A 12,473-nucleotide genomic window follows, 5' to 3' on the forward strand; every position below is an offset into this window, starting at 1 on the left:
AGCATTGTTTTGTCTTCCTGATGGGTCTTAGCCTGATGCTGCAGGAGGATTGCTGCTTGATTAGTTCCAGAACTATCACTGCTTTTCTAGAATTGTTTTCAGTGTTGTTCTGTTATCGGCCAAGATAGCAGTTTGATTCCATCCCCTTTTAGGTGCCCAGAGTGTCCAAAGGTTGTTTGTCCATTTGGTGATACAGGGCAATGAAGATGTCACAGCAATGCAGAATGCTGTAAAATGAAGATGACACAGCAATACAGAATGCCATGAAGACCGCACCATTACACCCAGTTGCATAGTATTTCATAGAGTTGCCCACACAGCTTCTTTTGTTTGATGCGTTTATGAAGCTTCCTATAAAAACTCACAAGTTGGAGCTGGAGTTAAGGGCATGTACTGCCCCGACAGAAGACCTGAGTGCAGTTCCCAGAACCATGCTGCTCAGTTCACAACTTATAGCTCTAGCTGCAGGGATCTGATACCCTCTTCATGACTCTTCAGGGTCCTACCCCACACAGACACATTCAAACACTTAATTCAAAATTAAAATAAATCTTTAAAAAAAAAACCTATCAGCTTAAGCAATGATTGATTAAATTTCTCATTTGAAAAAGAACTGAGGTCTGGGTACTGCTACGGAGCGTCTTATATTCAGATTGAAGGGCTCCATGGTCCTCTGGGGGTACAGTATGGCCGCCGTAGCTAACAGGTAATCTCAGAGCACAAAACTCTGAGCCCAAAGCGGTTGCTCAAGTGCTCAGCTGGCAAGAAGCGTGTGTGGAACAGTTTCTGAAGAGGACGTTGTGCCATCGGACATGGCTCGGCAGCCGGAGGCAGGCATTCCTGCTCCACCAAATGTTTAGGCTGAGCTGCTTTTCTTTCTGTCAACTCCCTACTGGCTTCCATTGAGTGGTGTTGAAAGCAAAGATGTCATGAAGACCTTGCATTTATTTTAAGATGTTGAAACCCATTGCTCTTTACAATGTGTAGATAATTTTATTTTTATTTATAAAAAAAGGTCAAAGATAAAAAACAACAGATTCTAAAACAGCCACGCAAAACTTTCCATGGCCATATCTGTTTTATAGTTTGAAAACCAAATGTTATATAGTTTAACAACTCCCACAACCTATTTCTAGGTATCCACCATCCCAGAACTCGAATGTATCTTCCTTGTCCACGTCTTGTTCTGTTATTAGGTAAGTTCAAGCATCTACAAAGAATATGAAATATTTCCTCGAAGGTTTTCAGAGTTTCCATGAGCATTGCCTGTTTAGCTTTAGCTGTCTGCTTGATACAACCTGGGGTTATCTGGGAAGAGAATCTCAATTAAGGAATTGCCCAGAGCAGACTGACTTGTGGGCAGGTCTATGGGGGATTATCTTGATTATTAAGGGACCAGTCCACTGTGGGAAGTCCCATTCCCTGGGGAGCTGTTCTTAAACTCTATCAGAAAGCTTACACTCAGCTAGCAAACAGCATTGGCCATGGTTCCTAGCCCACTTCTTTGGCTGTGAAGTGAGTTCCTTGGTGAGTGGTCACACTGTGTGTGTGGTGATAACAAACAGGCTTGCTTTTAAGCTCCTGCCTTGGTTTCCCTTTGTGATAGGCTGTTACCTGGAATTCTGAGCCAAATAACTCTGTCTCTTCCAAGTTTGTATTTGGCCAGGGTATCTGTCACAGTAACAGCAGTGAGCCCAGTAGCTGACTCCCCACTCCAGAAGCTGTTTTCAGTAGAAAGCCTTAGGATGGGAACTGATGGGTACACACCATGATCTTTTTGTATTTCAGAACTTTTGTATGGCAAAGGATCAGAAGCCTGGGGAAGTCATTAGCAGTTTCAGAATTTAGCATTTGCTGGTTCTTCTCGTAAGAATGCTAATTGCATCTACAAAGAAAAGCATGGAAATAATGCATTTTTAAATTAGATCTCTTAGCTGCAATGTGATTCCGAGAGGCACACTGTGCAAAGTGTAATACCCAAACATCAGAACCTGATGTTGAACCCTTTGTGCTTCTGCTCCCTTTCCCTCCAAGTTAAGAACAAGTCTGGAATTTTTCCCAAAGGCCATCATTCTGAACCTTCTGAACTCATTTCCTTGGAGCTCTCATGGTCACCTTGACCGACTGTGTCCACCTCAGACAGCCAAGTGATCTCCCAACTTCAGGGAGGAGATGGGAAATGACACACTAATTTCAGGAGGAAACAGCATGTTCAGATTTAATTAGAAGCCAGGAAAATATTTGATCAAATAGGAGCAAATGTTTTTGCAAAATATGTAGGGAGTATTTATGGTGTATTATTTAAAATAAATTAAAGAGATGAATCTTAATACTTTATTCACATTCATCTATATATTCAATTAAGAATTTTCACAGCATGTGATAACTCAAATATCCATTACAGATTATTATATAATAAATGATATAATTTTGTTAATACATTAATTATAAGCACCATCATTCTTCAATGCTTGTGATTTGGGGATTCCTGAATTTTAAAACATTCAATCCTATCTCAAAGAGAAAACTAAACAGGAAGAAACAGCACAGTCTCTGAGAGACTCCCCCAAATGGCTGCTGATCTAGACTTCTACAACCAACAAAAATAGCCCTAAAAAGGAAGATGATACGAAAAATATTTTCAGTAAAAAAATAAGCTGGTAAATTGAACCCAAACAGTGAACATTGTTTTTCATATACCAGATTCACAAGAAATGGAGGTTAGGAGATAGATGAGTGGTAAGTAGTGCGTGTTCCAAGGTCTTGTCTGTTGTAGGATGTGGTCAAAAATCCCAAGTTGCACTGCAGTTTAAGTCAAGAATTCACTGTATACACTTAGGGAAACAAGTGAAAGACTGGAGAGACTCCGTAACTGCCAAGTTTACAGTGAAGAGGGGTTGGAATAATCACAGTAACCTGCATCCCATAAATAGCAAGAGAGGATGAAAAAAGCAACAAAATTGAGTGGTTAAATCCTTTCTTAAAAAGTTAAAAAAAAAAAAAAAAACAAAACCATGGCAGCAGTAAAACCAAAGATGTCAGACATTGTGTTATAGGAAAATGAAATATTCTCATTGAGAGGAGAAACATGATGTGCCCAGCCACAATAGATATATCTAAAACATGACTCCTGTACCTAAGGTTTAGGATACACTGTGGAAGAGGAGGCTGAAAGAATGTAAGAATCAGAGGACCAGGATGACTGCCATAAGATGTATCTTCTGTATACAGGAGAAATGCTGTAGCCATGAAGTCTCAACACTATGTCTGCCTGAACAAGACCTGCATAGTGCCAGCACATTGACGTGCTCACGAGATGATGCCACCTCCGTTTACTCTTTCAGTTTACACATTGACCCCACTGACACCCAAAGGTCTGCCTGTTTTCTATGAGATTCTAAATCAAGTCAAGATGAAATGGAGGTTTTACCACATTGTAGGGGGTTTCCTCCAAATGGAGACATTCTCTCCAGGGAGGAGGCAAAAGCTCATGAGACTCAGGAGGTCAACAAAAAGTCAACAACAAAGCAGGCTGGGCAAGCCATGAGGAGAAAGTCAGCAAGCAGCACTCCTCCATGGCCTCTGCAAGGGCTCCACCTCCAGGTTCCTCCCCTGTTTGAGTTCCTGTCCTGACTTGCTTTGATGATGACTAGTGATGTGGAAACCTAAACAAAATAAACCCTTTCCTCCCCAACCTGCTTCTGGTCATGGTGTTTCCTCGCAGTAACAGAAACCCTGACTCACACAGCCTGTAAAATATCCCACTGAGAACCTTCTGCTGGGTTTGCTTGCTTGTCATGAACATCCTTAATTTGTGTTTATCTTAAAATACTGTTATTTTCCATCTGTTTTTGAAAGGTAGTGTTGTAGGGTATAGCATTCTTGATTCACAATTGTTCTTTTTCTCCTCAAACTGAACATTTTTTTTACCCTATTTGACCTTGCTCTTTTTCTTTGCAGATCTGAATAAAATTATTACTAACAACCACACAACAGAGTCAATATTAGGCTGCCTTGAAATTCCTATCAACAAAATTAGTCCCAAACTCTTTTATTTAGCCTCAGGCAGATTCTTAGGACAAGGGCAAAAAAAAACAGCCACATTGTTTGCCCAAATATCACAAGAATGGTCTCTAGCCTAGTTGCTATATTGTTACCCTCTGAAACCTCTTGAGCTGGGCCTCCACAATCCACGTAGCTCTCGGCACTGCTGTCTGCCACGCTTCTACTAGGATGGAATTCTAGTAGAATTCAACCACTATCCTAGTCCAAAGTCTTCTATGTTCCACAGAACAGCATGGTCAGGCCTGCCACACAATATCCTATTTCCCTGGTGCCAACTTCCATCCTAGTTTTTTCTATTGCTGTGCTAAAACACTTTGACCAAGGTGACTTACTTAAAAAGGAGTTTAAATTGAGTCACAGTTTCAGAGGGTGATTGTTCATGATAGCAGAGTAAAGGACAACTAAACACTCTTGATCTAGAACCATGAGGCAAAAACGGAGCAGTGGAGGTCACATGAGTCCACAAGGCCCTGCCTCCTAATAATTTCCAAATATTTCCACCAGCTAGTGATCAGGTATTCAAATATATGCACCTATGAGGGGCATTCTTATTCAAACCACAGGCATTGACCTGCAATCTTTTAATTTGATTGACCAGGCCCAGAATCTGATCCTGATTCTGCAACAGAATCTCATCCTGTACTTACAACCAGGACTCTTAGATTGACCTCAGAGGTCAATGCAGGGTCCTGGCTTTGCTCCAATGTGTTCAGTGTCTCCTGAGAGACTGGAGTTTTGCTTCCAGCTGTCCACTGTGGGTGTGGAAGTCCAGTTTCTGGTGATCTAGTTGTCACTGCAGGACTGAGAGTCTATACTGCTGTGGTCAGGGCTTGAGTGTGTGGTCCTAACAACAGACTCAGATAGTAGATAGACTTTGCTAGATCTGAAGTTGGATATCCTGTCTCTGGTGGGTTCATAAAATTCAAAGATTGACCAAGATTTTGACTCCATATGGCCATCTTGGTGTTTCGTGGGCAGGCCTACTCTTGATGCTTCTATACAGTAAAATTCATAAAATACACTTTGAAAAAATACATGCCAGTGTGTGTAATGATTAATAGATGGGGGTAAAGGAAAATTTTTACATTTTTACTCTACTTATTTTATACTTTAAATTTTAAATGTAATTTTACCATTACCTTTGTAATTAAAGAAATCTGATGTGAAAACAGCATGCTGGGAAATAGACAAGTTGATAAAGGTTGACCCGAGGAAGCCCCAGGGAGACTAGGGACAAGTTCCTAGAACAAGCTACATGGCTCATTAATTTCTACAATATCTTTAAAGACACTTCCATTTGCCTCTGGAAAATCTGTGGCTCTCACAACCAATCAAGGGGTATTGCCAGCATCTATCAGAGCAGAAAATGAAGATAAAATGTAACATAATGGTCCAATGAAATCAGTGGAGACATCCCCGATGTTGATCTGTCTCATGTGATAGCTCTTAGGCAAAGGGTCTTTCACCAGGAAAACCTAAATAAATTAGACAACTAAATGAATTGGATAATTTTCCTCTTAACCCTCTCTCCCCACCAGGTGGAAGCCAGTGGAGATTAGCTGCATTTGCTGGGCCCCCTGGTATCTAAGGCTGCTCAAGGAATCTCTCAGAACCTGGATTTGAACAAATGAACACCCTTCATACCCTTGTTTGCTTTGAAGGAAGGCTCTCCCTTAACTTGGCCTATGAGGTCTTCATGGAAATGGCCTTTGTCTGGCTCCTATCCCTGGAATTGCTTGTGCAGTGTACTCTGAAATGAGTTAGGAGTGTATCTTCAGGTGTATCATGATAACTTTTGGTAAATGTCTGACCTAGAGTTTTCTATTTATACATAACCCCAGGCTAGCCTTAAACTCCCTGTATAGCTTAGGATCCTCTTAAATTTCTGATTATCCTGCCTCCTTGTGCTGAGTTCTGGGGTTACAGGAGTGTGCCCCCACAACCAGTTTATGTGGTGCGAGGGTTCCAGCCCAGGTTTTGGTACATTCTTGGCAAACGTTCTAACCACAGAGCCACATCCACAGATCCTTATTTTCACAATGCACTAAATGAAGAACAATTGTGAGCACGGAGCACAGTCCCCGGCAGAGCCCTCCTCAAACACTGGTGCAGGAATTGCTTTGCAAACCCATCTGCTATACCTGTGGTAGACTCTCTGAGGTTTCTGGTTATTTTTTTCAAATTAGGGTTTCTCTGTCTAGCCCTGGCTGTCCTGAAACTAGCTCTCTAGACCAGGTTGGCCTCGAACTCACAGAAATCCACCCGCCTCTGCCTCCTGAGTGCTGGGATTAAAAGCATGAGCTACCACCCCTTGCTGACCTGATTTTGAAGAAACTCTCAGGTTCTGTGAAGGTGGCTAACTTAGGAACCCCCACAAAGTACTGAAGGTGTAACACATGCTTGATAAAGTCTGTGGAGAGTCCTCTTCGTTCCAGTCTTCAGTGTCTTGCAACCCCTGTGACATCACATCCTCTTCTTTTCTGGTTAAGAAACGACTGGGAGGGATTTTTGCTTTCTATTAAAATGTTGTGTACACTTCCTAGCTTCCTAGAAAGTTCACCCACACTGCTCCTACGCATGGACAGAGTCCTGGGCTGCTGGCCTTCATCATGCTGGTGTGCACCCTGTCCTAGTCACCATGTCCTGACTTGCAGTCTCTGCCCAGCAGGTGGGCCCCATTGCAGCTGCACCTTAGCCCAATAAGTCACACCACAAGGAAGCGGGTGGGCCCTCGGCAAGGCAGGCTTCTCCCAAATGCCAATAGCCTCTCCCCTCCCGAGTGTGACCTGATCAAGTACTAAATCGGTTCACAAAACTTAACAAACCACAAAATAAAAAAATCAAGCAGTTCAGTTGCTAACAGTGGTCTCCTAAACAGACCAAGGGCTGGAAGTCAACAGGACTGATGTCCTGTGAAATATATGAAATATATTACTTAATTAGTTTTCCCTTCTATTGGAGAGAAGGCGGAGCGGGGGGGGGGTGGTATCCAGTGGGCTATGGTGAAAATATCCACAAATTCAGATCTCTGACTTGAGTCATTTAGGGTAGATTTCTTCCTTACTGTAGGACAAAAATGACTGAATACACGTGGAAAATCCTTCTCAATGAATTAGATGGGTGTGTGGGTTTTTTAGCCTATGAAATCATGTTTAAAATTTAAGACTTGTTCAAGATCACTGGGTTATGTAGACTGTGGGGAAAAGTGTTGCCTTGTTATCAATTTAACAATGATTCTTCTTTATTGGCTGCCCAGCTGGGAGCTTTTGAGCTGCGTAAAGCCAACAGAATTCACTCGGGGTTACAGCGGGCCCACATTAGCAGGATAGATTGGGCTGTGATTTGTGTCGCCAGGCTCGTTTTACACAGAGTGTTTTCCATCCGCCCACAGCTTCCTGGTAGTGTCAAATCTGTCTAGTCAGTTGAGGGCCAGTAGCTTAAGGAGCTAATGAATATTCATTTCTTTTTTCCCTGGGTACAAAGTAAAATAACCAGTAATTAGTATAATATTTAATACTTCTATTCAAAATAAATAAATCTTTTGTAAAAAAAAAAAACCTAATTATTATAATGTAGCAAATTCTGCATATGTAACTGGAGTTAGATGTAGTGTTTTGAAAATGCTTTTAAGCCCTAATTTACATGTTTTGAGATTAGTTAATTACTCCCCTTGTACGCATAAAACAAAACTCTAAATTCCTTATTCATTTCCTTGTCTCCCAAGTTTAGCTGATCCTGATATTTAAATCTCGTATTTTTTTCTTAATGTTCAAGATATGTGTATTTTGAGCAGTGTTCTGAGTTTGCATGTGTTCTCAGTCTTCCCCCTTCTCTCAGGCCTCAGATAGGCAGGGGACACTGGGCTTATGGAGAGTCCCAGGTGGTGCTGATCCTACTTTTATGTAGCAAGGTTTGCTATTTAAATTTTTTAAAATATGCTTTTTTTAACGCATTTCATTCATGGAAGGATTCATCATTTTTTTCTTGTTATTTTTATCCCACCAAAATCCTATGGATAAAAAACCATTTTTTTAATCACCAGATATAGATGAGGGAACTAGACTCCAAAGAAGTTGACTCCCTGAAGCAAAGAATAGGATTCTAAATTATTCATCAGTCTGAATCCAAATCCAGTTTCTACCACAGCTACAAATTCTGAAGCCCACTCCTGCCAGTTGTTGAAGGGAGAAGAATTTAGAAGAGGTGACTGTGTCCTGGTTGTTAGGGTTTACATCTAAAAGACCCCCTCCCAAGACCTATGTGCTTAATGGCTTGGTAGCTAGCTTGTGATTCTATTAAGAGATTGTGGAACCTTCTGGAAATGTAGCTGGTGGAAGTTCGTTCATTAGCAGTGTGTCCTTAAGGAAATAGTAAGACCCTGGCCCCTTTCTCTCTCTCTCTATTTTATGGTCATATCTTAGTTAGGGCTTCTATTGCTGTGAAGGGACGCCATGATCACAGCAACTCTTATAAAGGAAAACATTTAAGTGGGGTTTGGCTTACAGTTTCAGAGGTCTAGTCCATTTTGGTAGTTGTGAGAAGCATGGCAGCATGAAGGCAGACATGGTGCTGGAGAAGGAGCTGAGAGTTCTTTACCTTGATCTGCAGGCAGGAAGTGAATTGTAACACTGGCCATGGCTTGAGCATCTATGAGACCTCAAAACCCTCCTCCACAGTGACACATTTCTTCCAACAAGACCACACCTACTCCAACCAGGCCACACCTTCTAACAGTGCCACTGTCTATGGTCCAAGCATTCAAACACAGGAGGGTCATTCCACTTCAAATCACCACAAGTCACCATAATGTAAGCAGCTTTTGCTCCACTGTGCATGCCCTGCCATGATATTCTGCTTTCTCATAGGCTCAAGACTATGGGCAAAAAGCTTCAAAACCATGAGCCCAAATAAATCTTAACACCTACAGTCAATTGTATCATTGCCACTGTGGCGGAAAGCTGAATCACACTCCGTTATGTCAATCAGCATTCACTAGGTATCTTTGTAGGCTTAAGACCATATAGGAGCTGACCTATGCTGGGTCAGAGAGGAAGCCTGGGATCTGTGGTCTTTTAGCTAATACCTCTTGGACCTGTGAAAAACAGGAGCCTTCTAACCCACAGTCTGGCAGCCTCCCAATGATGCTATTGCCTGCCGCAGAGACTTCAAATATGTATGTTGGGTGTAGCCGTGGTTCATGAAGGCCTGGGTAGTTCATGGAGTTACAATCCTTTCATGTTTTAAGCATGCAAACACAGAATGCAGTGGATTTGTTTGAATAATGTGGGGTTTGGAGTACAGGTAACAGCTTGGAGTTTAGATTTTTGTGTGTATGGGAGACTCCAGGACAACTAGAATAAGATTCAGACTTCTGAACACAGCCCGCTGTTACTTGCCTGTCCCATCCCTCTGTGCTCTTTCCGTCTTGGAGCCAGCATTCCCCATCACCAGCAGTCTCCTTTCTGTTCCTCCAGGGCAGCGGTTCTTAGCCTTCCTGTTGCTGTGACCCTTTACTACAGTTCTTCCTGCTGTGCCGACCCCTACCCTAAAATTATTTTGTTGCTATTTCATAACTGTAATTTTGTAATTTCTATGAATCATAATGTAAATATCTTATATGCAAGATATTTGACCCCCTGTCATGATTGAGAACCACTGCTGTAAGTTGTTCCCTCCATCTGCACATGGCTGCCTCTTCCTCACCTTCAGGCCTTGGTTTCCATATCACCTTCCAAAAAGCTTCCCTAATCCCCTATCTAAATAAATCTTCATTATCCCCATGGCCTCCCAGAGTCTTATGTCTTATTATCATAATACTGTTTGTTCCATCTTTATTCTCTCTCTCTCTCTCTCTCTCTCTCTCTTTCTCTCTCTCTCTCTCTCTCGTTGTTGTTGTTTCAAGACTGGGTATCATGGTCCTGGCTGTCCTGGAACTCACTTTGTAGATCAAACTGGCCTTAAACTCACAGATATCCACCTGCCTCTGTCTCCAAGTGCTGGGATTAAAGGTGTGCGCCGCCACCATCTGACTTTATTTTCTTTCTTATTGGCTGGTTTATTTACCACTCTCTCCTTGTGGTCCAACTGTAACACATGATTGTGGTGCAGCTATATTCTCTGAACTGAAGCATTCCCCCTGGAAGGTGGGTCCTTTAAGACTCAGAAAGTAAGTGGATGAAGTCTCAGGAAGCAATTGCACAAGTCTGGGGATGTTCTGGAAGTTTACAAGATCCGCAGGTGCTTTCCCAAGGATATGTGTGCAATAGTCACCGCTGGGGAGAGATTCCGTGGCTGGCCAGGCAGCCTACAAGTTGTGCATACACTCCAGGGATGAAGCGCCTGTGTCTTGTCACCTGTGCTTGGTGGGCTTTTTCAATGACGCAGCTGCCTTTGATAATAACCCCAATAAACTTATGGGTTAACTAAGCTGAATTTGGGTGGAGGCGTTTCTTTGATCTGTCCTTGCTGCCCTATTGGAGGCAAACATGCACTTGTTCCTATCTCCCTAGACAACATAGGTAATCAATAAACGCACCTTAAAATGAGAGAAGGAATAACTGGGTGATAGCGTAATTTACAGAGTCGCAGTTAGATCTGTCGTGTATGATGTCCCTTAGATTTACATTCACACTTAGTGGACCCTTGAGTAGCCAGTCTGACCTTGTGTCTTTATTTGATTATTTCCAGCAAGAAGCAGGTCATTGCTTATCATAATCATCTGTCCAGTTTTTACATTGTGAGGTGGTACACAACTATAGAGATCAAGTATCATTCACCTACTTAATTCACATACAAATAGGGTATAAATTCACTGTGGATCTTGGCTAAGTCAGCTGACTCGCAGTGTCCTGTTCCCTCATCTGCAAAGTGGGAGACCAACATCTACCCAGTTAGAGTACAGTGTCACAGGTTATCAGATGTGTCCATACAGTATCATATTTACAAGATATTTAAAGTGGACACAGGGTGAAGGTCAAGGAAGGGTCAATTTCCTTCTTGCCTCTCTGCTCCATCTGTTTGCTGTGTGTTGTGCAGGTCACACACATTTGTGTTTAATTCCACCCATGACAGGAATATTCTGTATACAGTTTTCTCATGAGGACTCCTGTGCAACACTGTGAAGTGCTGTGCTCAAAATATCTCCTGCTGGAAAATGGGCTTTCCTCTGTGTGATCAGTCCACTTCCCACTCCATCAAAGTTACCTGTTCCCTCTACCCACCAGACAGTAGACATGAGCATGAAGGAGAAGACCAGTTGATCAACTCTACCAGTTGATCTAGCTCAGAATGACAAGAGAACACTGCTTGCTGGACTGGGAGCCACAACACAGGACCATCAGTGGGCCAGCCTCAGTCCCCTGATGATAGAATACCATGACTTCTCCATCCGTGGACTCTGACTTGGGCTATGGAGTGAATGGCAAGACATATATGATACTGCAGTTACTCCCTGCTATTATCAAAGGCTCAGGAGCTCCAGCAAGATGACCTCGGGCACCAGGATGCGCCAGGCGTAGCTCCCAGTGTCATATGATTGACAGAGGTACACACAAGTCCTCAACTAGATTTAGAGTTATAGTTGAGTTCAGACCCCTGTCCCATCGTGTATCTGCTCTGTGACTGGGCAAGTGATGCTCCGGGCTTTCCATTTGTTCCTTCTGTATAATGGGTATAACTCCATCTATGTCCCGAAGCTGATTTGGAAAACAGCCTACACCTAGTACAGGCTTGGAATGTGTAGAAACAGCAGTCTCTTTTCTGACAGGTTGCATTGTTCCCTGGATGGGAAGTCAACAGAAATGTTTGGCAATGTGTGAGGATTCCTCTCATGACCCTGTGGCAAGGGGCTGAAGGTCCCTCCTCGTTTTCACCTTGCGTTCTATTTTCCCAAGTGTTCCAGGTGAATTCTGGGAGGGTTTGACAGTTCACTTCTGAATACTTCTTAGTTAGGGTGGAAGTAATGTGAGCAATAAATTATCATCTCTTCCCCACGATCTTCCTGGTCATTATTCTTGAATATAATTAGAATGCCAAATGCAGACCATCCATCTTCATCCGGCAGCCATGGCGAACTGGGGAAAATGCTTACTGCAAGGAATGCTGGCAGAAGGAAGAATGGATTCCCATGGACCAGCAGAGAGCCAAGCTTAAAACCTGGAACCCAGGCATCGAGGAGACGGCTCACTCAGTGACGTGTTTCCCATACAACAATGATTCTCAGTCTTCCTAATGCTATGACCCTTTCGTAAGTTTCTCATGATGTGGTGACCCCCAACCACAAAGTAATTTTCATTGCTACTATATAACTGTGATTTTGCTACTGTTATGAATCGTAATATAAATATCTGTGTTTTCCGATGGTTTTAGGCGACCCCTGTGAAAGGGTCATTCAACCCCAAGCAACCCTT

Source organism: Chionomys nivalis, chromosome 4, assembly GCF_950005125.1.
Source record: "Chionomys nivalis chromosome 4, mChiNiv1.1, whole genome shotgun sequence".
NCBI classification, from domain to species: domain Eukaryota; kingdom Metazoa; phylum Chordata; class Mammalia; order Rodentia; family Cricetidae; genus Chionomys; species Chionomys nivalis.